Source organism: Ursus maritimus, unplaced genomic scaffold, assembly GCF_017311325.1.
Source record: "Ursus maritimus isolate PB19 unplaced genomic scaffold, ASM1731132v1 scaffold_15, whole genome shotgun sequence".
NCBI lineage: Eukaryota > Metazoa > Chordata > Mammalia > Carnivora > Ursidae > Ursus > Ursus maritimus.
In genome coordinates this window covers 9,161,258-9,186,546 of record NW_024423897.1, presented here as the reverse complement: position 1 = coordinate 9,186,546, position 25,289 = coordinate 9,161,258, and positions in this window count along the sequence as shown.

Below are 25,289 nucleotides of genomic sequence, written 5' to 3'. Positions count from 1 at the left end.
GAGAGCAAATATTTTTGACTGTCACTACTCAATCTGCTCCTGTCACATAAAAGTAACCATAGTCAATATATGATGAACATGTGTGGCTATGTTTCAATACAGCTTTATTTATGGACATTGAAATTTGAGCTTCATGTAATTTTTGCAAATCACAAAATATTATTCTTCTTTTGATGTTTTTCAGCCATTTAAAAATGTAAAAATGGTTATTTGCTCCCGAGTCATAGAAAAGCAGGTTGCAGTCCATCGTTTGCTAAATCCTCCTCTAGACCTGCTGGTATGGATACTTGAAGCTGCTTTCTTCCTCATCACAGCTTCTGTATCACACAGATATCTCAGCTGGAAAGACCATCATTGAATGTTCTCTCTGCCATTGAATGGCCTGAAGTGTGTGGAGGGAAATCAGAGCTGTTTAACTTGTATTTATAGAAACTGATTTTTCTTTATTACTCCATATTTTTCCTCTAGTTCTCTTCTTGTATGTGAGTATTGTACTTAGAACTAATTTTCATCTATTGCACATTAAACAATACTATTAGTTTGATTAATTAATGCATAATACATCCTGGAGACTAATTTGTTTACTCCTAGTGGACTCATTAAGACTTGCTGTATGAATGTGGGATTAGGTTTAAAAAGGGAATCACCTTAGAATGATTGACTCCCGTGTCTGTTTGGAAAGAAAAGAAAAAAAAAATCTGACAAATGAAAATCAAGTAATCTATATCCCTCTCTTTAACCATAAAAGAACATTAAAGGATTTCTAATGTTTTGTGCATATAACTTGGCTTCCAGTGGTGATGTTATAGAGTTTCATGATTTACTCTCAAAAATTGATCATAGAAAAAGCCAATTAAAGCAGTGTGCTAATATTTTCCTCCATAGGTGAATAGAGCAATGAGCACTTGCATCTCTGCTTTAATTCTGCATGCCAGTGCATATTTTAAGTTTAGTATCTTGCCACCCATGTTAACATTATTGCCCCTCATGCAGGAATAAAGTAGCTTCTAATAAACAAGACTGCTGTTAGGTGAGCCCCGGCCAGGAAGCATTGTCAAAGGCAGGAGAACAAGTTTCTCGATGATATATTTTTATACTGTATTTTGCCTTTTCGGAATACATCTTGGTAGGATGAGATGGTGGGCATAATAAATTGTAATCCTTCCCCATTTTTGTTTCTTACGCACTATTTTTGGCTGAGTAATTAGATATTCTGACAGAGCCTCCATTAGAAAATTCAGAGATACCTAGACATATGCACCTGTCCTGTGCGTATTTCTCTAAACTCTTCTCTGTCACCAAATGCCTCTTCCAAGGTCTTGCCCCCTGAAAGGAGCTGAGATCCAGTTATCAGTGGGGGTTTCCACTGCGGACATGTGCCTGAGGGTTATTTTAGTAAGAACGGGTTTGGTAATTAGAAATCTTGGTGCTGAGAGTGTCCGACAGGGCTGAATATGCAGACACTTCCCTTTCATTGAGAAATCTGTGTAGAAGGTTTGAGGCAGATCTTCACAGCTTATTTTGCAAGAGAGCAAGTGTATTGTATTTTTATTACTTGTGCAGCTCTGGGTCATCTCGGAGAGTGGCAGTGGCGTAGTTTATAAAGAGTTGTCATTATTGCCTGGCTTTGGGTATTTATGCTTTCAAAAATAGTGGAGTAAACAGTTTGTGATAAATTCTCTCTGGGCCAAGGTTATTGGAACTCCTTCACTGGAGATATTTAGGTATCCCAACTGTCCTATACGGTTTCGATGCAATCAAGTCTGCAGGTCTGGGGTTGAAGAAGATGACCTCCATAGATAGGCTGGCCTTGGGCTAAATTGTTAAGTATGCAAAATTCCCAGTTCCATTTGTCATTTCACCAGAATGCCCTCAGGCTGTTCCCTGCCTCCCCAGAGTTATTCCATCCCTCACTTCATCAAGCAATCTCTCCAGTCTTAACCCTCAAAATTTACCTGGTCGGTACCCTGTTCCCCTAGGACCTCCATGATTGTGTAAAGGGGTTATTTAAGTGAAATCATTTTAATAACTTAATAAGTGATTCTAGCTTACTCTCCTATTCCTCCACATCCTGTTCCCTCGCCCTTCATTCCCTTAGCATATGTGCATTTCAGAAGGAGCCTACTAGAACCTCAGTGTCTTCGAGTAAAGGCATAACTCCAGTAGCAAATATTTCAGGTATCATGGCACAAAGTGAGGAAAGTATTTTGGAGGCCTTTCACTCTTAAAACCATTCCATAAGGCAATAGTTCTTAGGAGGAGCCAGTGCCTTCTCTAATAGTATTAAGCCTTCCTTTGCTGAAAGGTTAACAAATATTAATGTTGACATTCAGAATAATTCTTCGGTAGGTCTCCTTGACTCCTTGCAAATCAGTGAGCTGTAATGGGGCAGGAATGATAAAACAACAACAACAATAATAATAAAATTTTTTAAAATTAATTACAATAATAAAATAAAAAATAAACAAGAAAGCTTACAAAAGGGAAAGTTGGAAGGAGAAAGGAGTGACAAGAAACAAGAGGCAGAATAAACTTATACCTGGATTTAATTGGGAGAAGCTGCTTTAATCAGCCGGAGAGGAAAAGATGAGCAGATAAGGTTTGTTATTCTAAGTGAAATGCTGCTAATAAGCTGTAGACTATGGAAGAAGTTGTAGAGACAGAAGTGATTCTCAAATTCAACTAAGCCATGTATTTGGCCATGCTATGTATTTAAAGGTGAGGAATTTGAAACACACAATATAAAACTGATTCATCAAACTCAAGATAAAGAGATATTGACTATAGTACTGGGAAAATTAGAGCCCACAAATATGGAAGAACAGAGTTTCAACTCGAAGCAAGCAACCATAACAACACAGTGCAATGATTATAACAACAAAATTTTAAGTCAAATGTATTTAGAATCCTGCCTTGCTGGTTGTGTGACATTATACTGTTTTGCTAAACCAACCTTGGTACCCTCACCTGTAAAATTCAGTTTATTAAAACAAATGAGGACCCAACAGTATAATCTCAGTACAAGGCCTGGCATAATGTAGGCAATCAATCAGGAACATTGCTGTGATTTAAGAAGCAATGTTTCTCTTCCCACATGTAATACATGAGGTAGCCCCAGAGTAGAAAGCAATGTGAAATTGTTAAAGCTTGATCACTGTATGAAATATCTATAATCTGCTCATGTTTAGGTATACTCCAAAATTTTCCTCATAGGGAGGTTTTGGTTTTGGGGGGGGTTTGTTTGTTTTTCATGAATGACTGCATTCTGAAGAGGGATAACTGAAGAGAAGGAACAGGAAAGATCTGAGAGGAGGAGAATGACTACAATTGAATTACATTTGGGTGATTTAGGACAGCAGTCTTCAATCTGGAGAACATGAACTCCTAGGTCTATGTAATGATTGTTCAAAGGGTCCACAAGCATGGAAAGTTTAAAGAAACTTGATTCTCAAATCCCAACTTTTCTACGGATCTCTTCCTAAAACTGTTCTGCCCGGGAACCCTGCTGTGATCCTTCTCTATCATAACTGCTTATCCTACAGTCAGAAAAGAAAGCCAGATACTTACCCATCCAACATCCTGAATCTTCTGATGCATTGCTCTAAAGGAGAAAAGCAAAACCAAAAACCTCTGGGTTGACAGAGGACTTTTCAAAACAGAACTTATAGTTGATATTGAGAATCGAAATGACGGCTCACCCTTGCTGTCCATGTCATTGAGAGAGAGATTCTCATTAAGATTACTCTCTCCATTTAATAACTATTTTCCAAAAATTTATGATATGTGTATTTGAATCAATTATATACAAATGATCATTGTGATGCTACCTAAATCCTGAAGAACCTGTTTAACCCTCCAAGCCATATATTCATGATTGTATACGAAATCCCTAATACAAATTTAATATTATAGGGTTTCTTTCTTCTAAAGAAGCATTGTTTTTTTTCTCTTAAGTTGGAGTGCTTGGTTCCTAATATTACCCTATCCACTCTTTTGATTTATCCTGCATTTCATAATTATATCGACGATACACTAAAAATAAAACCACTAAGTGAAGTTAAAAACATTTTTGTAGTTCTTTTTGTCCTGGAATATATAGTATTATGGATATATTGTCAGACTAATGTCTTTATTATATACTTAAACTCCATATAATGATTCAATCAAATTTTTTACAGAATGTTCTTCATGTTTTACTTTATTTTGGATTTTGGGGTTAGTCTTAATGATTCATTTATGTTTTAATACATAAATAAAATCATTTACATGATTTATTTATTTTTTTTATTTTTTTATTTTTTTAAAGATTTTATTTATTTGACAGAGATAGAGACAGCCAGCGAGAGAGGGAACACAAGCAGGGGGAGTGGGAGAGGAAGAAGCAGGCTCATAGCTGAAGAGCCTGATGTGGGGCTCGATCCCATAACGCCAGGATCACGCCCTGAGCCAAAGGCAGGCGCTTAACCGCTGTGCCACCCAGGCGCCCCCATTTACATGATTTAAAAAAGAAAGACATTTTAAATCCTCAGAAAACTCTTCCTTTTGTCCTACACTCCATCCCTTTATAGGTGCACATTTTTACTATCTCTTGTTTCTATTCCAGTGTTTATTTTTTTTAATAAATATAAGCAAGTCCTTATATATGTGTATTCCTATTTCTACTTCTTTAAAATTTTCATTTGATGTAACCTGGAGGTCATTTGGTACCAAGACATAAATACTGGTCTTCATTCTTTACAGCTACATCATTCACCCTTTTGGTAGAAACACAGTGATTCATTAGACTGGTCCTTTCATGCTGAACATTTCATTTGCCTCCAACCTTTTGTTGTTTCATATCATTTTGCTATGAATAACCATTCGATACTTCATACTTGAGATGGCTTTCTCTCCTAGATGAAATCCTTACAGTCAGATTGCTGAGTCAAGGTGTAAATGCTATGCCCTTCTGTTTGCTATTGCCAAATCCTCCTCTGTAGGAGTTATGCCACTTCTCAGTCATTCCAGCAACATTGCAGAGGGTCTCTTTCTCCGTGCATTGCCAACAGAGCATATGGTAAATCTTTTGGATTTTTGTCAACCTAAGAGGTGAGAAATTGCCTCTCTTTGTAGTAACTTATATGTATCTTACGATCGATGAGACTAATCATTTTTTTTCATACACTTAAGTGTTATTTGCTTAACTTTTTCTGGAACTCTCTTTAACAATTTTTTGCCCAATTTTATATTAGAATTTTTAACCATTTTCTTCTTGATTCTTTAGGAGCTTTTTACATAGTAAGAGGATAAACTATTTGCCTATAATATAATTACCAATTTTGTTTGTAACTTATTTATGGTGTTTTATTTTCTTTTAAAACAATGTTATCACTGTCATCTTTTGTTGCTTCTGGATTTTGAATGCTAAAATGCCTATCTCCATTCCTTGATTGCAAAGTAATCCATTTATGTTTTTGTTTACCACTGGTAGTTTTAAAAATCTTTAATCTATTTGGAAGTAGTCTGTTGTAAACCCAGTGGGATCTAGGTTCAGTTTTATCATTTTGTAAATGACTAGGCAGCTGTCCTAAAGTTATTGATTAAAAAGTTTACTTTCCCTAGTGACTTAAGATGTTACTGAAAACATATATCAGGATTCTGGACTTTTCTAAGGCATTGCTATCCAACTATTCATGTACCGATACCTGCACATTTTGAAAAAAAGTACATCATAGAAGGGTTTTGATGTGTTTCCATTTCTGGTAAGTCTGTCCTCCCCACCCCCCAACCCCACAACTGCTTATCTTTTTCAGGTTTTTCTCCTATCATTCTTATTTGGCATATTTTTTCAACGAAGCCATTGTAATGAACATGTCTAGCTCCGGATAATAAATTGCTTTATTTATTGTGATTTTATTAAATTTACTAACTTTGAGATCATTGCTATTTTTATGAAACTAGATTATCCTATCTAAGAATAGGGTTTGGCCGCACTCACATTTGTCCAAGTCTACTTTTGATCTTTCGGGAAATTTAAAAATTGTCTTTACATAGGCTTTGCTCATTTTTATCAACTTTATTTGTGGCTATTTAATCTTTAAATTTGCTACTAGAAATTTTTTTTTTCTCTTTCATTATCTCTTCTAACTCCATTGTTTGAAGCAATGTCAAGTCTATCAATATTTTATGCTAATCGTACCTTCTGTTATTTTACTGAATTCTTATTGTATGTAGTATTTTAAAATAAAAACTTTTGGATTTTTTAGTTATATGATCTTATGATTTATATAGAGAGATAATTTTACTTATTCTTTTCAATTTTATGCCTCTAACTGGTTTCTCTGGTCTGGTTACATTGATAACACCTCCAACCAAATATTAAATAAGAGTGGAAAGTGGCATTTTTGCAATGTTCCCATCTTTAGTAGAACCTCAGTCATCCCATTGTTTCCCCAGTATGTAAGATGTTGGCTTTTGGCTAAAGTTTTCTATTGATCTATTTGTTCATATAGATAAATAGATGATTGATAGATATGACTAGTTTTACATAGATAAAAATAGTTGTACTAGTGAAGCATCCATAAATTCCTCTCCTAGAGAGTAATTTTGAGAATTCGTTTCTTCCCAATACATGAAAATGTGTTTTTTCTAAATACATGATGATGCGTTTATCACCTCAGATCCACTAACATGGATATCTATTTATTTTTGGATATTTTTCCCTCACCAATGCGCAAATTGAAGTCCGTTGCTTTTTTTTTATGGGTAATGGATGATTTCCTTTACTCTTTCTGCTTCCTGTTTGCTGCTTTTGTGTTTTGTTTTGTTTTAAAGATTGCAGAATTAAATTTAGGCAGTGATCATTATCCTATGGTTACCTGGAATGCTTAATAGACTTACTTTTGTTAAGTAATATATTTGTAAATCTTTTTCTCTTTGTTTTTTAAGAGGAGAGCTCTTTCAGTTCATTCTCTAGAGGTTAAACTTATAAAGAAATAAATCATCCAAGCTATTGTATAAGACTATAGTGATGTTGTCTTCCTAGAAATTGTGGAGTCATGGTCTTCCCAAGATGAGTCCCAAACAATTTGTATTTGCTTTTGAAATATCTCTGACCTTGCAATATCTCTACTGGGGTTTTCTAAAGGGTTCTCTAAAGGGTTTTCAACTCAAACTCCCAGTATAAGTGGGTTATCTCCTCCAGGGGAAATCTTCTCTAAGCTTCCTTAGTGATTATCTCTCTCCTGAGTATTTAATGGTGTTTTAGACTTGTTTTTATTTGTCTTGTTTGTTTTTGTTTTTACTTCCATTACATAAGTCTCCTTTCAAAAAAAGATAGATTGAAAACTTTTTAAAATGTCAGTCATAAGGTTAATTTCTTTTTTTACCTAATGACTGTGTTTTAAAACCTACATTACACAGATATTTCTATAGGTAATTATTAACCGTATTTTTTAAAATAGGAAAGCTAACTGACTTCTTTTCAAGTGTTTTGCAAACAAGACTTGGTTAAATATAAAAATACAAGTTTCAAGAAATCCACATACTTGATGCAGGGAATCATTAAAAACTATGCAAATGTCCCTCTATTGAAATGATTGCTGCTTCACTCAATTATTACATAGTTTTAAACCAAATAATTCCATATTCACATAAAAATCTATTTTTACTTATACAGATAGTTCAAAACGTATGTGTAAATTTTAGAACCACTGAATTACATCCCTTATAAAAAATTTATCACTGATGAGTATTGAAAAATTGCTCGAGAACTATTCAGTATTACTGGAACATTGCTCTATTCTCACTGACAGATTTTTTTTTTTTTTTCTAAAAAAGGCAACATGTTTTTCATTTCTTTAAGAAGTTAACCTCTTGTGACCCAGCTTCTAAACAGCTATTGGAAAATAAGAGTGGTCAATTCCCATCTTTCAAAGGAAACAAAACAGCTTAGAACAGATTTTAAAAGATTTTAAGGTTTTTGGGTTTTTTTTTCCCATCATAATATGAATCCAGAAATCTTCTGAGAATAAATCCTGTTTTTGAGTTCTAATAGAAGTCATCTTGTGGGTCAAAAAAGAAGAGGTAGGAGTGAGGAGAAAGGAAAACATTTGTAGACCTAAATCCACCCATAAAGGTGACTTACTATGTTTATTATTTTCTCAGATGGGTGTAGGAGGAAGAAAGGGAGCTAAAATATATTAGTTACCTATTATGGGCCCTATCACCTAGTCATATTGTCAGTCCTCATAAGTGTACTTTGCGAAAGGCATTCCGTATTTTTGGATTAAGAAACTGAGGAAGGTGACAGAAATTAAACTAATTTTGTCCCAGGCAACTCAGCTGATGAATCATCTTATATCTTGGATGTGTGAGTCTGTTTTCTGCTTTTAATGAGTATCTTGATCTCTTAAGACAATACTTTCTAGACTTTTGTCATTCGCACAGTACCATCCTGTATTACCGCTGCTGTGTACCACTTATACAATTATTTAGTATTTTTCCACCTTTACATTGACATTAGATCTACTCACTTGGTTATCCTCACATTGTTCTAAGAAGTAATAGCCAAACATAAATATAATAGACTGGTTGTGCTTTCTGTGCTATATATTATAATAAGTACACAACTTTAAGCTTGTGTTACATTCATCCATGCATTACCTAAAATATTGTTACTGCTTCGTGCTTACCACCTTTTCAGAAACACTGTACTGGAAGAACTGTACTGTCACTAAGATGCATTTCTCCTTAGTCCATTTCCAAGAAACCAATCTTGCCTCTGTTTGGGGCCATCAGCCTCCCTTGGGCTCATCCTCCTCTAAAGAAACTATTAAGCAGAATAGAGTAAAAGCAGGAATGTAAGTAATTTAGTAGAACCTCAAGAGAATAGAGTTAAAAGGTGAAATTTAGGAAGGTAGAATAAAATAAGCCTAAGGCTGTAGCTAGCTCAACTGTGGACAATTCTTGAGGTCCTGACAGGAGGAGAACTGACCTATGGCTTTCCCGAAGCAAGAGGAAACATGCAGATTATGCACTTCTTTCCCAGGTTTAAGTAAGGAAGATGGCAGAGAGATTCCAAAGCTTACTCTGGGGATCTTAAAACAATGCTCTGGCTTTGAGCGTTTTAAAAATTTTAATAATCAGATACTCAAAGGAAGAAAAAATAAGCAAAACATTTTCAAACAGAAATGAATTTAACTCAGTTTAGGCCCTGACCATTGCAGTTCTGGGAAGCCAGGTCAGGCAGCCCTTTAAATTAAATGATTTGTAGATACTGTTTAATGTTTCCGTGAAGAAAAATCCAGAATAAAAAGGGATAAACATTGATGAAGTTGTTGTAGATTTTTGTTTGTCGGTATTCTGCGTCTGCATTCCGAGAATAGTAACAATACTCCGATAACAATAACAACAACAAAAATGCACTCTTGTATTTTTCAATTAGGTGATGTTATGGAGTGAACTTATGTATATTCCCAAAATTCATGTGTTGAAGACTTACCCACAATGTGATGATATTAGGAGGTGGACCTTTGGGAGATAATTAGGTTTAGATGAGATCATGAGCATGGGGCCCCATTGCTAGGATTAGTGTCCTCTAAGTAGAGGAAGAAGCTTTCACTGTCTGTTACATGAGGATACAGTGAGATTATAGCTGTCCATAAGCCAAGAAGAGAGCCCTCACCAAGAACCGAATTTGCCAGCACTTTAATCTTGGACTCTCCTTCCTCCAGAACTGTAAGAAATACATGTGTGTTGTCTGAATCACCTAATCTATGATATTTTGCAATAGCGGCTCAAGCTAAGACAGGTGGCAAGGAAATTACCTGGGGGAAAATGAGGGTTTAGGAATTCGTTGACTAGTGTCCTGGAAGAGATATAGCAAAGGATAAGGGTTTAGGAATTCATTGACTAGTGTCCTGGAAGAGATATAGCAAAGGATAGCTGGCTTTAAAAGGAAAAGAAATATAGCTAAATGGTTGGGATGGAGTAGGATGCAAAAGGCCAAGGGTAGAGAAAACCCCTGGAAAGTTTAAGATGAGGGGATTTCCTAGGGGTTCTTGGCAGCTTGTGGGCAAATTTGAGATGCAAGAGAGTATGAGATAAAGCATGGCATCTTGGTAAAGTACACGGACTTCAGACTCAAACTGGTTTTTTATCTCGGGTCCTTCACTCACTAGGTTTGTGATGTTGGAGAGTTCATCTCCTTACTATCAATTTTCTCATATTCAAAATGGGAAGAATTAAAGTCCCTAATTCAATGGGTTCTTTCCATCAAGTGAGGTAATACATGTAAAATATTTAGAATTCATATTAGCTATTTACTATCAGTATACTTCTGTTACATAACAAAATTCACGTGGAAATATTCTTGCCACCATACTTGGACTGCAGAATCAAAAGTTCATGAATAGAAAATTGCCTGGGAAGAATAGATATTTGTGACCTTTCGTAAATGGAGAAAGGCTACCACACCTCTTTAGGGAAATCACGTTTTTATATGTGTTTTACATGACAATAGTTAATGGGAACAGAAAAGGAAAACATAGATTGTTTATAGATGGTCCTGGTTATTTGGAAGAGCTACTGGTGTTTATAAAGGCAACTTCATTTACCCATCTATAGCAGATGTTGTTGGATTAATTTTTCAGTTAGTGGTGACAGGTGTCAATGTATTCATTTCCCACTGTTTCTAAGGGCTGGCACGTTGTCTGTGGCTGCCCGGAGTTCAAAGTATTGTGAAAGACTGAAGCCGGTTTGGGTTTCCAACATCCTACCCTCAAACTACCTGGGTCAGCTAGCACCAGCTATTGTAATAATAGCCCCCCTCACTATATAGGCAAACTGTCAGATAACCATTTTATTGTTTTATTTTTTCCAACCTTATGTAAGGGTTCACAAAGAATTAAGATATACTATTGCTTCTTTTTCTCTTATTTCGTTTGTAAGGAAATAAAAGAACAAGGTTGGTGGGGGGTCTATATTAGGATGATAGCATTGGAAGCTATAGCTGGTTGAATACTCCTCCTGATGTGCTCCCCCAACAAAATTAGCATCCACCCAAATAAACTTCTTATTTAGAAATAGGGTCTTTGCAAGTGTAATTAATTAAGATGAAGTCACACTGGATTAGGATGGATCCTCAATACATTGATTAGTATCTTTATAAGAAGAGGAGAGGACACAGAGAGACCTAGAGACTCAGAGGAGTGAATAAAGCAATGGAAGTAAATATTGGAATGATATGTTTACAAGCCAAGGAACAGCAAGGGGTGCCAGGAGCCACAGAAGCTCTTCCCTCCAGGGAAGAGGCAAGGAAGAATTCTTCCCTGAAGCTTCAGAGGAAACATAGCTCTGCTGACACCTTGACTTTGGACTCCTAGCTACTAGAACTGTGAAAGAATAAATTTCTGTCATTTTAGTCCACTCAATGTGTAGTCATTTGTTATGGCAACCCTGGAAAACTACTATGGAAATAGATACCATTTCCCTTCCATCTTGCATTTTTATAGGTAAGGAATGAAAGGTACAGCAAGGTAACATAAGTTGACAGCTTAGAGTTACAATATATTCAGAATAGATTTGTTATCTAGGTCTTGCTACTTCCTGTATGTCTTACTGATTATCAACTACCTGTTCAATGCCTTTAATTCCCACGAGAAATGCTGAAGTTCTGTGGTATGTGTGTGTGTGTTAACACATTTGTTTCATTGTGTTAAAGTGTTTCCGATATCTAAATTATGGCTTTTTTAGCAAAGCACCTATGATTATTTTAAAACAATTTCTATTCATTTCCCTCCATCCATATGTCATTATGGTCAGTGAAAAGAAAACTTCAAGATATTTGTTGTTATTGAAATTCTTTCTGTTATCCCCTACCGGCCCAAATACTCTGATATTTTGTCATTGTGAATCTTTTGCAAGGACAACTTCACAAGATAAGGAATAGTCTTAAAAGTGCTTGAATCTTAAAACATAACCCTGTTTAAAAATTCTGTTTGATGACAAAGAGATTCTTAGAACGTTATCTTTAGTAATCTCATTTTGAAGAGATTGAGGTTATTTGTTACTGCCTTTGTAAATTAGGGATAAATTGTTTTTGATTTGCTCCAGTTTTATTTAGGGAACAGAACAATAAATCTTTAAGTAGCAAAAGATAAATATAAAAAATGCTGTCAGAGTAATTGAGTTATGCTGAGCCATAAGTATGCATTTTGACAGTAATTTAGTGTATCCTTTCAGAGAGGCCCTAGGAATAGAAATTCCGAGAAATAGTAACATATGTTATTTGGCTGGTAGGAGCTTGCCTTAGGAAAGTTACCAGATACTATAGTGACACTAATCAGGAAAATACAAAGGCAGGCTGATTTCATGTGTAAATGTGCATTGTCTTTGGGGAAAATGTGTTGCATTTCCATAATCAGAGTAAGCCACTGTGCTAACATATCCACAGGAGAACATTTGTACCTCTAGTGTCTTGGTGTATATGAGATGCAGTGACATCTTTACACTTACATCATATTGTCCACAGACTCTAAAGGTTCTGCCAAAATAACTCCCATGAATTTTTTGAAATCTCTCATTTTCATCATAATATGGCCTTAAATATGGCCCTCAAAGAACAATTCCTTTGGTTTCTAAGCATTCTCTCAAACACATCTTGGCAAAGGAAGGGAAGGAGTGAATGAATGAAAAATGTGAAATCTAAGAGAGTAGGGCAAAGCCATTTGGGTTTATTTAACCGCCAGGGTCTTCTGGATGCCAAGGAATCCCTTTTTCCTAACCTCACAAATTTTCCCAGAAAATTTAAATTAATAGTAATTATCCCTGAAGTGGTTTTCTTGGGCTGCCATAACGCATTACCACAAACTAGATGGTTTAAGACAACAGAAATGGATTCTTACACAACTCTGGAGGTCAAAACCATGGTGTCTGATGGGTTGGTTCTCTCTGGATGATCTGAGTAAGAATCTGTTCCCTGTCCTTTACATAGTGTCTGATGTTTGCCAAAAATTTCTGGTAATCCTTAGTTTGTAAAATGCATCAGTAATCTTTGCCTCCATCTTCAAATGCCTTCCTCTGTGCTTTCTCTAATCTCCTCCTTTGTCTTCTAAGGACACCAGTCACTGGATTTAGGGTCCTTCCTAAATCTGCAATGTTCTTATCTTAAGATCCTTAATTATATCTGCAAAGACCCTATTTCCAAATAAGGCTACATTCACAAATACCAGGGGTTAGGACTCAGACCTACATGGGAGGGGGGGGGGCACTATTCAATCCACACCAAATCTCCTGTATTGCAAGGCAGTCATATTCATCTCTGGCCAGATGAGTCCTATAATGTTATCACTGGTTTATTCTGGCTCCCACATAATCTACTAACTTGAGATAATGTGCCTATTCCATAATATTCAACAGCGCACAATAAAACAAATGAAATTAGGGATACATTGCTTAATTTAGGATATTATAATATTATACCAGAATGCACAACGTTCCTTCTAATTTTTTTTTTTTTAAGAGAGTGGGAGGAGGGAGAGTGAGAGAATCTTAAGCACCCTCTATGCCAGTGCAAGCCCAATGCGGGGCTTGATCTCACAACCCTGAGATCATGATCTGAGTCAGAATCAAGTCCGATGCTTAACTGACTAAGCCACCCCGGTGCCCCTCTAGTTTTGTGTTTAAGACAGGACACCTGTCTCCATCTCTTTATCACTAATCTAAACTGTGTATCTACAATGCAAAACCAAGAGGCTCTAGAGTTGTAGGGCCTAACCTTCAAAGATTCATCTGAACACCCAAGTAAAAGGTTGTTTCCTCCCATTCAGCTTGCTTTTCAGAGTTGAAGAAGGAACTGTAGCTGCCCACTCTGCTATTCATTAAAAATAAATGGTGGTTGTAAGGAATATTAATTATAATAATCTTTAAAACCCAACCTTTCAAAATGGGACTTTGGGTGAAATTGGAACACCAGGTGAAGGGCATATCAGAGTGAGCAGGCTGTAACTCCAATGCTTCATTGAGAGCAGATGGCGTTCAGAATCAGTCCACTTATGATTACTCCGTAATAAAGATTAAAGTTGCATGTCCCCTTCCAGAGGTATGCTCGGCAGGCTGCCAATGTTCTGAACAAGTTCTTGGCCCACCTTGTTCCATGTTAGATTTTTTTTCCTCCATTTATCTAAATCACTTCATATTTCTACTAATAAATCTATCCATTAAAAAGTTAATTTTAAAAAAATTGCTCATTTTATATCATCATTATTTTTGTTATACAGGGCTGTTAACAGTGACTGGAATTTTTTTATTGTTGCAGCTTTTAGTCTTACAATAATGTTTTGAATCATACACGTTTGAGCTATAGTCTTTTTCCAAGGTATGTGAAGTTGATAATTAGACAATGAATACAGGGCATTTTTCTGTGAAGCTGGCCTTGTGAGTAAAGAAATGTGGGTGTTACAACGAGGTAGCAGCTGTAACCGAAATGCTAATGCACAGCAGGGAGTCTGATACAAGTCAGTTTCATTCTTCTCCTGAGTTGGCTGGAAGCCATTATTTCCAGAGGATAAAGTAGTACATTGTTTCAAACCATGACCACTTGTGAGTTTCCACGGACAGCCCACACAAGACCTTGGCGTGATTATACACACACAAAAAGCAACCAGTGGACAATTTTTTGATACAGTTTGTATAAATCTAGACTCTTGAAAGCATGCAGGTGACTACAAAGTCAAAAGAATATATATTTGAGGAATCCCTTAAAACCAGCCATGCAGTTCACCCTAAGAGAGCCCATTTGCTTCTTTGTCTTAGTATGTATAATGTTACACAGAGGTAGGTTTAGGGTTGGCCTGTCTGAGAGGTCCAATTGCGTTTGCTCAGCAACAACCCATCTCCTTGTGACTATTACTCTTCTTCTCCACTAAGTATAATTTTTAAACTTTTTAATTAAGGTATAATATAAATACAGAAATGTGCCCCACGTAAGTATCATAAAGGGACAGTAGATGGATTTTCTCAAACTGGTTACACTCAGGTAACTCACACACAGGTCACAGAACATTACCAGATTCCCATAATTCCTTTTCATATGTTCTTCTAGTCACCATCTCCCCCAGAAAAACCATGCTGATTTCTAACATCATAAACTTGTTTTCTACTTTCTATCAATGGCCTACGTACAGTTTATACTCTTTTGTCCCTGCCTTCTTTAATTCAGCGTTATTTTTACAAGATTTATCTATGTTTCTATGAGGTTATAATTTGTTCAGTCTCATTGATGCATAGTATTCCACTATGAGAATATACCACGTTATGAATTTTGATAATAGATTCTGGACTTTTCCATTTTGAGACTATTTTGAGTAGAGTTACCAAGAATATGCGTTTTGATGACCATACATTTTTGTCGGGTATGCATAAAATTTTAGGAGCACAGGCAGTGTTCTGTTCAGCTTTTGTAGAAATCAAGTATCATTTTAATATGCTATCTCTGCCTATATTTCTATGAACATATGATTTTTGTTCTTGTTGAGTTTTATATTTACTTGGAAGGCCGACACTTTTCATGGCAGGACTTAAAAGTATCATTCACAAGGATGATTACCCCAAGAATTATTGGGTAGATGAATTTTGATCTTGCCACTGAATATTGATTATTACAGTTATGACTACTAGTTATCTTACTTTCTCTCGAATCCTTCCCTTCTCTGTAATTGTATGCCTTGCCTTTAGCTCAGACTCCTCTCTCACCTACACCACACGTTAGTTACTTAGCTATTTTCAGCCAGTGACACTGGAACCAACTCCCCACTGATGCCCTCACTATGGTTTGATGGTCAACACCAGATAATCTACGCCACTTCTACAAGAGTTATGCTTATTAAAACTGAATCATAATTTTGTTGTCTCCAAACCTTCAATGTTATATCACATCCAAGTTTTTTCCCCCTATCAAGTTCCTGCCTTCACCGGTAGTCCATAATTTACTGATTTACTCCTGTCTCAACACAGTCATACTTTCTAGGTTCCAGCTTGTTCCTTTATATTTTCTTGTGTTTAACACTATTTTTTTTAATCCCAAAGGTTAGGTACAACACATTTTAATCATACTGTTCTCTCTGATATTTCCTCTAAGTTTATATCATTTTGTATTATTATGCATGCTACCATAAAATTTATTTGTTTTCCCTATCAAGCTAAGTAAAAGAAAATACCTGGGCAAGGACTCTCCTCATTTTATACCCCAAGTACCTTGCATGGTCTTTGACACATGGTATACGCACGTGGATAAAACTAAAAACAATGTTGACTGACACTTGTTGTGTGGGGTGTGTGCTGCTACTCCCAAATATTTGGACACTTGAATTGATTTCTTATTTTTCCTTACTATAAATTCCATATACATTCAACTCAGCTGCTGATGTTCAAAATAAAATTCTTTTTTTTTTTTAAAGATTTTATTTATTTATTTGACAGAGAGAGACAGCCAGCGAGAGAGGGAACACAAGCAGGGGGAGTGGGAGAGGAAGAAGCAGGCTCCTAGCGGAGGAGCCTGATGTGGGGCTCGATCCCATAACGCCGGGATCACGCCCTGAGCCGAAGGCAGACGCTTTAACCACTGTGCCACCCAGGCGCCCCTCAAAATAAAATTCTTAACCAGGATTGATTCTTGATGATTTCTCTTGCTGTCTTGCATCAAGTGTGGTGTGCTTTTGCTCTTAAAAATCAACTAAGCTGGAAATACTGTCCTAACCAGGAAAGCGGCATTAGCCAGGTTTTCAGGGGGCACAGAGTTATGTTTATACAATATTCTAATCCTCCAAATGTCAGAATTTAGTCAAGGTAGGAAACACCAGCTTCATATTACTGATCAAAATCTTTGCAAGAATGCAAGGTCTCCCTTCTACAAGCTGGTCAGTGACCTCACCTCCCTCCAGGCTGATTGCCAATGCATGGCACTTTGCTGACTCTGCATAGAGGCCTCTAGAATGCTCATGTAACTGCAAGATAAATTATGTTTCAATTCCAGATGTGTATTTTCAGAATGCTTAGCATCAAGTCATATTCCATGTTCATTTCCTTTGGCTTTCTTTTTACTTTTTAAAAACTGAACAGCACATGTATCAAATGTGTTAAATTGATGATTTCACTTGCTGTTATAACGTACCTAGAGTGCTTATCCCATCAAGCCCCAGGGCCTGAATTTACTTCACAGGATTGTAAGTGCTGGAGGTTTAAGTAGCACATGTGCAAAGTGTTTGTCTTAAACTTGAAAAATCCTGAACTCCTGTTCTTTTCTGTAGCTATCAATCCTAAATTACAACTTCAGTTTTATAACACCGAAAAGGGGCTGTTGTAAAATACAATTGTTGTACAGGTTTATCCTTTCTACAATGAAAGGGAAAATGTGTGTACTAACCTTCAATAAACATTTAAAAGATTATATTGAAGGCTCTTCAGATCTGGTAGAAATCTGACAGAAACATTGCTGAGTCCACAACCTACAGGAGAGAACCAATATGACTGGCACAATTTGTTTCTTAGTTTCTAAATCCAGGTGAAGATTTCTTTCAAAAGACAAATACACTACTGCAAATGTACAGGAAGCCCAAAGAGATTTCTGACTTATAGTACAAAGATGTAAGAAGTGAAATAAGAGATATTATCATCACATTATGATTCAGAAAATATATATATTCTGTACTCAAGCATTTGAAGCAAGGGCTTTACGAAAGCCGTTGGACTCTGGTCTAGCATGCTATGAGGTTTTCCTTGGCCAAGCCTACATTCCCTCTCTTAGCCAAGACTACGTTTTGTTGGCCAAGTCTTACTTTCCCCTTGTGGTTCAGAGAGCAAGATTTTTGTCATTATTTGTCAGTCTTACATTTTCTTAGAACTGCATAAGGAACCCCCACCAGCAAGTAAATAAGGAATATGGTCCAGCCAAAATTGGCAGATAAACTACTGATTGTGAGTGTGGATTGGCAGAATCTTATTTGTGGGCTTAAAATAATAAAACCCAAAGCCATGCCAGGCCCAGGCAGAGCCCCTGATCTGCTGCTGCTGTCTATGGTGCTGCAATACTTTGAAAGACCAGGGCATCATTCTTACAGTCCATGGTGGGTTCTATTTTTCAACTTTGACCATGAGAGCCGTCTGTCTAACACCTTCAGAATTCTGAGCCAAATGAATCAAAAAGTAGCAGACATATGGAAGGGAGGAAGCCAGAAAATAGACAAATGAATGAGGCCATTGGAAAGGCACAACTTCTGAAAAGAGAAAAAGATGAAAACAGTTTCCTTTTAAAGTGATAGGGGGCCCTTGGTGTCTCAGTTGGTTAAGCTTCTGCCTTCTACTCAGGTTATGATCTCAAGGTCCTGGGATGGAGCCCTGCCTTGGGCTCCCTGCTTGGCAGGGAGTCTGCTTCTTCCTCTGTCTCCCCTCCCCCCACTTGTGTGCACTCTCTCTCAAATAAATAAATGAAATCTTTAAAAATTTTTAAAAATAATAAATAATGTGATATTTGAGCACTCAGTCTCAAGGGAGCAAACTAAAATTGGCCAAGATGAGGTGACTCAAGAAAGGGAAAGGGTGTAATAAGTAGTATTGTCTTAAAAGAAAGAATGTTCTGGGGCACATGGGCAGCTTTCTTTTAAGCGTCCAGCTCTTGATTTCAGCTCAGGTCATGATCTCAGGAAGATGAGATTGAGCCCTGCGTCAGGCTCCACGCTCAGCGCAGTCTGCTCGTCCCTCTCCTTCTGCTCTTCCTCCCATGCTCTCTCTCTCAAATAAATAAATAAAATCTTTAAAAAAAATAAATAAAAGGAAGCAAGTTCTAGAATACAGAGAAAGGACATTTTCTCTTGGCAAAATATATCATTTATTGAAGTGCTGCTTGAATATGCCTAGTTTTTTTTTTCTGTCTTTCATATATTGAAAACATATTTTCAATTGTCACACTGTAGTAAAAAAAATATATGTACATTCCAAACTGGGCACAGGTAATTTCATGTGCCTCTTGACATTTGTATCATATTCCTGATTGTTGCAGGTGTTTCTCTCTCTGGTGATTTTAATGAACATGCTCTCCCCTATTGACAATCTGCTTATGCTTCTGGAGCTGATAAACTTGACTAATAGATAGAATTAACTTTACAACTCAAGGTGAGTTTGAGTGAGGATTTTTTCTTTTTGGTTTATAACTTTCACTTCACAAAAGGAATGCAGATCAGCATAAAGATTTTACGTGTTTTGAGATACGGTTTGGGTAACAAGAAGACTGTTGACCATGGCTATCTTGTTCATGGATTCATCGTTTCTTTTCCTTCTTAAACCCAGTCTTGTTGAGCTCAGGTGGAGTACACTGTTTTTGAATTTTGGAAGAGATATAAATACCTGTTGTTTGAAGCAGCTGTTTTTGAAATACCCTTGCTTTTGTACATTGAAAAACAGTTCTAGTGACATGACTTGGTTTGTTGTTATGCTTTGTACTTTTAAGTGTTACTACTCACATTTCACATACATTATCTCAGGAACTGTTCCCAACTAGACTGCAAGTCAGTTAAATTAATTTACTTACCATTGAACAAAAGGGAAAATGGAATTCAGAAAGATCAAGTGACTTGCTTAGGATCACTAAGGTAAATCCTGACAGATTTGAAATTAGAAATTAGCTCTACTGAGTCCAATGTTTGTTTTACAACAAACCAGAACCAGACTCTCTCTACTGCTCTACATCAGACTGAATGAAAGTGGAATGGACTCTCCTGTCTCACTTATTGAATGGAGCCTAAAAGTCGTTAACTTTAGATTATTAAAACACCTGCATTCCAGTTACCAGATTTTCATGCATGGCAGCTAGAAGCACTCTCCTCAGTTGTTATGGGTTAGCACTCCTTTGGCTGTTATTTCTAATACTTTCCAGGAATCAAGTTTATTCCTTAAGATGGTCCAAGATTTTGTTCTCTCATTTTTCTTTTGCTCTTTATTTTTTCCACAGGAGAGTCATAAGTGGATAGTACTTCTATATATCTAAATTATTGCCATATTGACCTCACATTTATTTAGGAACACTCTAGTTATTGTATAAAATAAGTAAAATGATGATAATTTTCTCAGTTTTTATAGATAAAGTCTCTGAGTCTTAGAGAAGTTCAAGAATCTCTGAAGTTCACAGAGATAGCCAATGATCGAGGCGGGACTGAAGTATGGGTGTCTTGAGTGCGGGTCCTAACCTTTAACCCCTGGCCCCTGTAAAGCAATGATTCTTGAAGAGAAGGGGAGGTTTTCGGCCTTCCAGGGAGCATTCGGCAATTCTGGATACATGAGTGGTTGTCAAAACTGGGAGTGTGATGCAACTGTCATCTAGTGAGCAGAGGCCTGGGATGCTGCTTGACATCCTATAGTGACAACAGCCCCCACCTCAACAACGATCCCACCTGAAATGTCAATAATGCCAATATTGAGAAAACCCTGCCTTAAAAAATCTGTCAATATTTCCTCTCTTTCCTATTTTCCTAACATATACCAAAGAGTAATATGCTGATTTAAGAATACCAAGTGGAAAATTTGAACCCAATCAGATAAAGACCAGAAATGATCAGATAGCAAAATGAAAAGTACCCAGACTTTGGAGGTGGATATAACTGCTTTATAATTCTAATTCTTCCGCTAAGACGTATATTCCCTTTGGACAGGCCACTTAACCTCTCTGTGCCCTATTTTCCTCTGGTATAAAATAAGACTTATAATTCCTACCTTGTCGGAGTTTTGACAGGATTAGAAATTATTCTTATTATTACCATTATTATTATTGTTATTATTATTTTCCTTCCCTCCCTTCCAAGCCTTTATCTCACTTCCATCTTGTGCAGCATAACGCACCAGCATGTTGCCTGTGTGTTCAAGATCCCTCACTTTAATGATGCATTCAGTGAACATTGGTCCCATCAGCCTGACCTTTGGTAAATCACTGTTTGCTGGTAGATACACGCCCCAGTAGGAGCCTGCCTCTTTTAGTCAGTGCCTCGTTTCCAGAGCTTCACAAGGATCCCCTTGGATGGGTAGCATAATTGACAGAAATTATGATTTATTGATTCACTTCACCCTTATTTGTCTCCCTCAGAATTAAAATGAGCTCAGGGTGTGTCATGTCTCCACTAATGTCCCAAAAGGGGTGAGAAAAACTATACAGGGAAGAGAATACATTTGACAATTAGTAAGATTTGAGCTCAATTCCATTTGCATCTCTTCTAGCTGTTTATTTCTACAAATCATCAATGTTTCTGAGTCTCAGTTATCTTTTCCACGAAATAGGGTCTGAAATAGGTATGAAAGGAAATAAGCAATACACATAACATGCACCTAGCTACATGCTTAACAAATGGTAGCTATTTATTATCAAAATTTATTAGTATCACGTTCATGCATTATGCTTTCATCATGGGTTCTAAGGATCCAACCTTAGGTTCACTCAAAGTCATCTCCATTGCATTTAAAAAACAAAACAAAACAAAAATACTTACAAGCATGCTTTTCCCAAGACATTTTTGTACTTCCTTTGTTATTTTTGACTTTTTTTTTTTCTGAAACCTCCAAATTAACATGATATCATCATTTGAAAGAATGTTTGTTTTGCTTTGTTTTTTAAAAATTTGGGACACCTGGGTGGCTCAGTCAGTTAAGTGGCTGCCTTCTGCTCAGGTCATGATCCCAGGGTTCTAGGATGGAACTCCATGTAGGGCTCTCTGCTCAGCGGGGAGTCTGCTTCTTCCTCTCCCTCTGTGCTCTCTCTCGCTCTAGCTCTCTCTCAAGTAAATAAATAAAATCTTTAAAAAAATTTTTTTATAGGAGCACTTGGGTGGCTCAGTAGTTAAGCATCTGACTCTTGATTTCAGCTCAAGTCTTGATCTCAGGGTCGTGAGTTCAAGCCCCATGTTTGGCTCCATGCTGGGCACAAAACCTACTTTAAAAAATTAAAATTAAAAAAATTAAAATTTACATCTGGCTATTACCATCTAAACTTCAGTAGTTTAATGACAGGACAACACTTTTCCTTTTAGTAGCTCTAGTCCTTGGGAATGTTGAGGTAATGAACATTTAGCAGATGTTAGTATTGTGACTACCGAATAAAACAGGCCCATTCTGGAAAGACATATAAGAAAAAGTTAAAAATCCTCTCATTTCAAAGACTCCTGGTTTTATCCTCTCCCAACTTCATCAAAACCTGTTTTCTCTGTGCACATTGGAGGAAAACATCATCAACAGAAATGAGAAGTGAGATTGCCTCTCCGATCTTTATTCTTAATTCAGTGGTGCTTCTCCTGAGGAACTCTGTTTCCTGAGGACCTTGACACATTCAGTGGGGCACCTTCACAATTGAACCCAGCGTGAAGAGATTGGAAGGATAGAGCAATGACATCAATACTACATAACCTAGAGGAAAAAGAGATGGAATATCTCAGGGCAAGGATGTTCCAAAATATTCCAGTACAATTCCTTAATCCATAAGGAAAGACAGTAGTCTAGAAGAGCATGAAGAACAACTAGTGAGTAGAATATTTTCACATTCACGCACTTGCTACTTTATTAGTGGGAGAGGCCAGAAGTCATTCCAATTCTCATTCATTAATTTTTGTTCTAAGTCACCTGAACACTAATGTCATTTGGGCCATCAGTTCTCCAACTTGGGATTCTGTTCATTTATTCATCTTTCTATTTATGTACTTCTTCACTCAATAATTATTTATTGAGTAATTAAGGATTCTGTATACAGCAATGATTTAAAAAGAAAAACATGGTCATGTGAATATGACATTTAAAATCTAGTGAGTAAATCATAAAAAAACAAGGAAATAAGTGAAATAAACCATAAAGGAATGTATTACTACAAAGGAAACAGGTGAAATAGAGAATAAGAAGGGCATACCTTAGAAAGGTGTCAGGCAAGGCTCCACTAAAAAGTTAGTAATTATTCTGGGGTGTGTGTGTGTGTGTGTGTGTGTGTGTGTGTGTGTGTGTGTGTTGGGATGAAATGCAGGAAAGGAAAGTGCATGAGTATTTCATATTAAACAAAAACACCTGAAAACTTCAAGCCCCCTCTAAGACTGTGCTATGCCCCATTGCCTCAAAACCTTGCTAGATGCTACTTCAGGGTTAATATGGTAGCTTGAGAGCCAGAGTTTCATTATGTGACACATTCATGTTGCAGCTAATATACCTAAAAAATGCCTGTCATCTAATGTTATTACTTGATACAATGATTCTTGGGTGAATTATAGACCCTTTGACAAACAGATGGCATGTATTACATGGATAGGGTTTTTGTTTATTTTTTGTTTGCTTATAGAAGTAATGCCTTCCCATTTCCTTCAAAAAACCATACAAAGACAGCTGACAACTGCACTTAGAACAGCCTATAAATCTGGCCTATTTAGTATTGTAGTTTATGAAATGCCAACTTGGTAGTGGCATTACTAGTTATTTGTTCCCTATAGACTGTGCACTCCTTGCAGACAGCCATTATGCCAATTTTGTATCTCTAAAGCATATCATGATTTCTGCATTACAATGGGATTCATTACATGTTTGGTAAATTAATTCATGAATAAATGAGTAAATGCTAAACTGGTAGACTTTGGAAAGGGCTTAGAGGAAACCATTCTAAGAATCTTTCTAAACCAAATCAAAGAAAATAACTACAGGAGCGCCTGGGTGGCTCAATCAGTTAAGCATCTGACTCTTGATTTCAGCTCAGGTCATGATCTCAGGGTCATGAGATCGAGCCCAGCATCAGGCTCTGTGCTGAACAGGGAGTCCTTTGAGATTCTCTCTCTCCCTCTGCCCCTCCCCACCTGCTCACGCTCTCTCTCTCTTTCTCTCTCTCTAAAAGAAAAAGAAAGAAAGAAAAGAACTGCATAAGAAAATAATGACATAAGAAGCAGAGCATATAAATTGAAAAACTCAACCATTGACCTTATTTTGCTAACAAGAAAGAAGGGAAGGAAGGAAGGAAGGAAGGAAGGAAGGAAGGAAGGAAGGAAGGAAAAGAGCTTGGTTAGAAACATTCAAATTTGGATTGAAAGTATTGCTCTATAACTTATCTCCCACTTTGCCTAAAGTAGAGAAGTTTCTGTCTTCTCTCTTCAACTTTCTGTTCGTCTCTGGAATCTTATATTCTACATTGGCAAAAGATCTTTTATTTCCTTACCTGAAGGGGTGGGACATTGGAAGCAACAAAAGAAGTGGGTTAGGAATATGTATCAATCTTTTTTATTAGAGAAAAAAGATGAAGGGGGGACCGAGGGTGGAAAAGAAGAGAGGGGTGTGGTGTGCTGCAAGTCCATATTGAATTTGGAGTCCCTTCTCCATGTGTGGAAATGTTTATAGAATCCATGTGCATCCATTTTTCTTTTAATAAAAATATTTTTTTTCTCACATCTTCAAGTCAAATGGACCTTCTAGGAATATGCAAGATTTTGTTCCATGGCAGAAGGTGTGTACCTTCTGGCATCCTGACTCATCCTACCTCTTTCTACTACTTTGGAAAACATGTATGCAAGTATACAAGTACATTTGTACATTTTTGCTAGAGAGAAGTTCTATCAGAATCTCAAGAAAGTCTTTCTTAGAAAATAAATGGAAAAGAATAAAGACTTATATGGTGAGGGCATGAGCCAGTACATGAATACAAATATGGGGGACTAAAGCTCTAAAAATGACCATATTGTCTTTAGCAGACTTTCTCTTCTGTCCTGAAGCCTTCAGATATTTCCAGGTGTTCCAACGGGATAGGATATTTTCTGCAAGTGCTGAAATGCAGACATTAAGAGTATTATCAATGAAGGCTATTTTTCATTGTTTTTGATTGCTGTGGAAGAACACACAAGCCTACAGCTGAGATTCATTGAAGCACCGTTCTCTTCCTCAGGGAGCTGTTATTTCAATAAAAACAATGGAATCAGTTAGCATAGGTAATAAAATAATTATAGTAATTTATTTTGGCTATTAAATGTTGCATCCCCTTAGCTAATCATCCACTTCAAGCTGTTATTCAAAGTGTTCTGCTCTTTTTGCCTTTAAGTTAAACATCATGAATTTCTATGCACTGATAAATCCAAATCTAATAAATTCCTGATGCGTTTCCTTGTGCTGTGACTACCGACAACTCTCTCTATCTTGTTAATTCAATGTTATTCAACACCAGTAAAAGATGTTTTCTAGTACAATATAAAAGCAAAGAGTTACTGCACCTAACTTTGTACCAAGTTGCAAGTATATTTAGCTTTCATTACTTTATGGCTATAGAG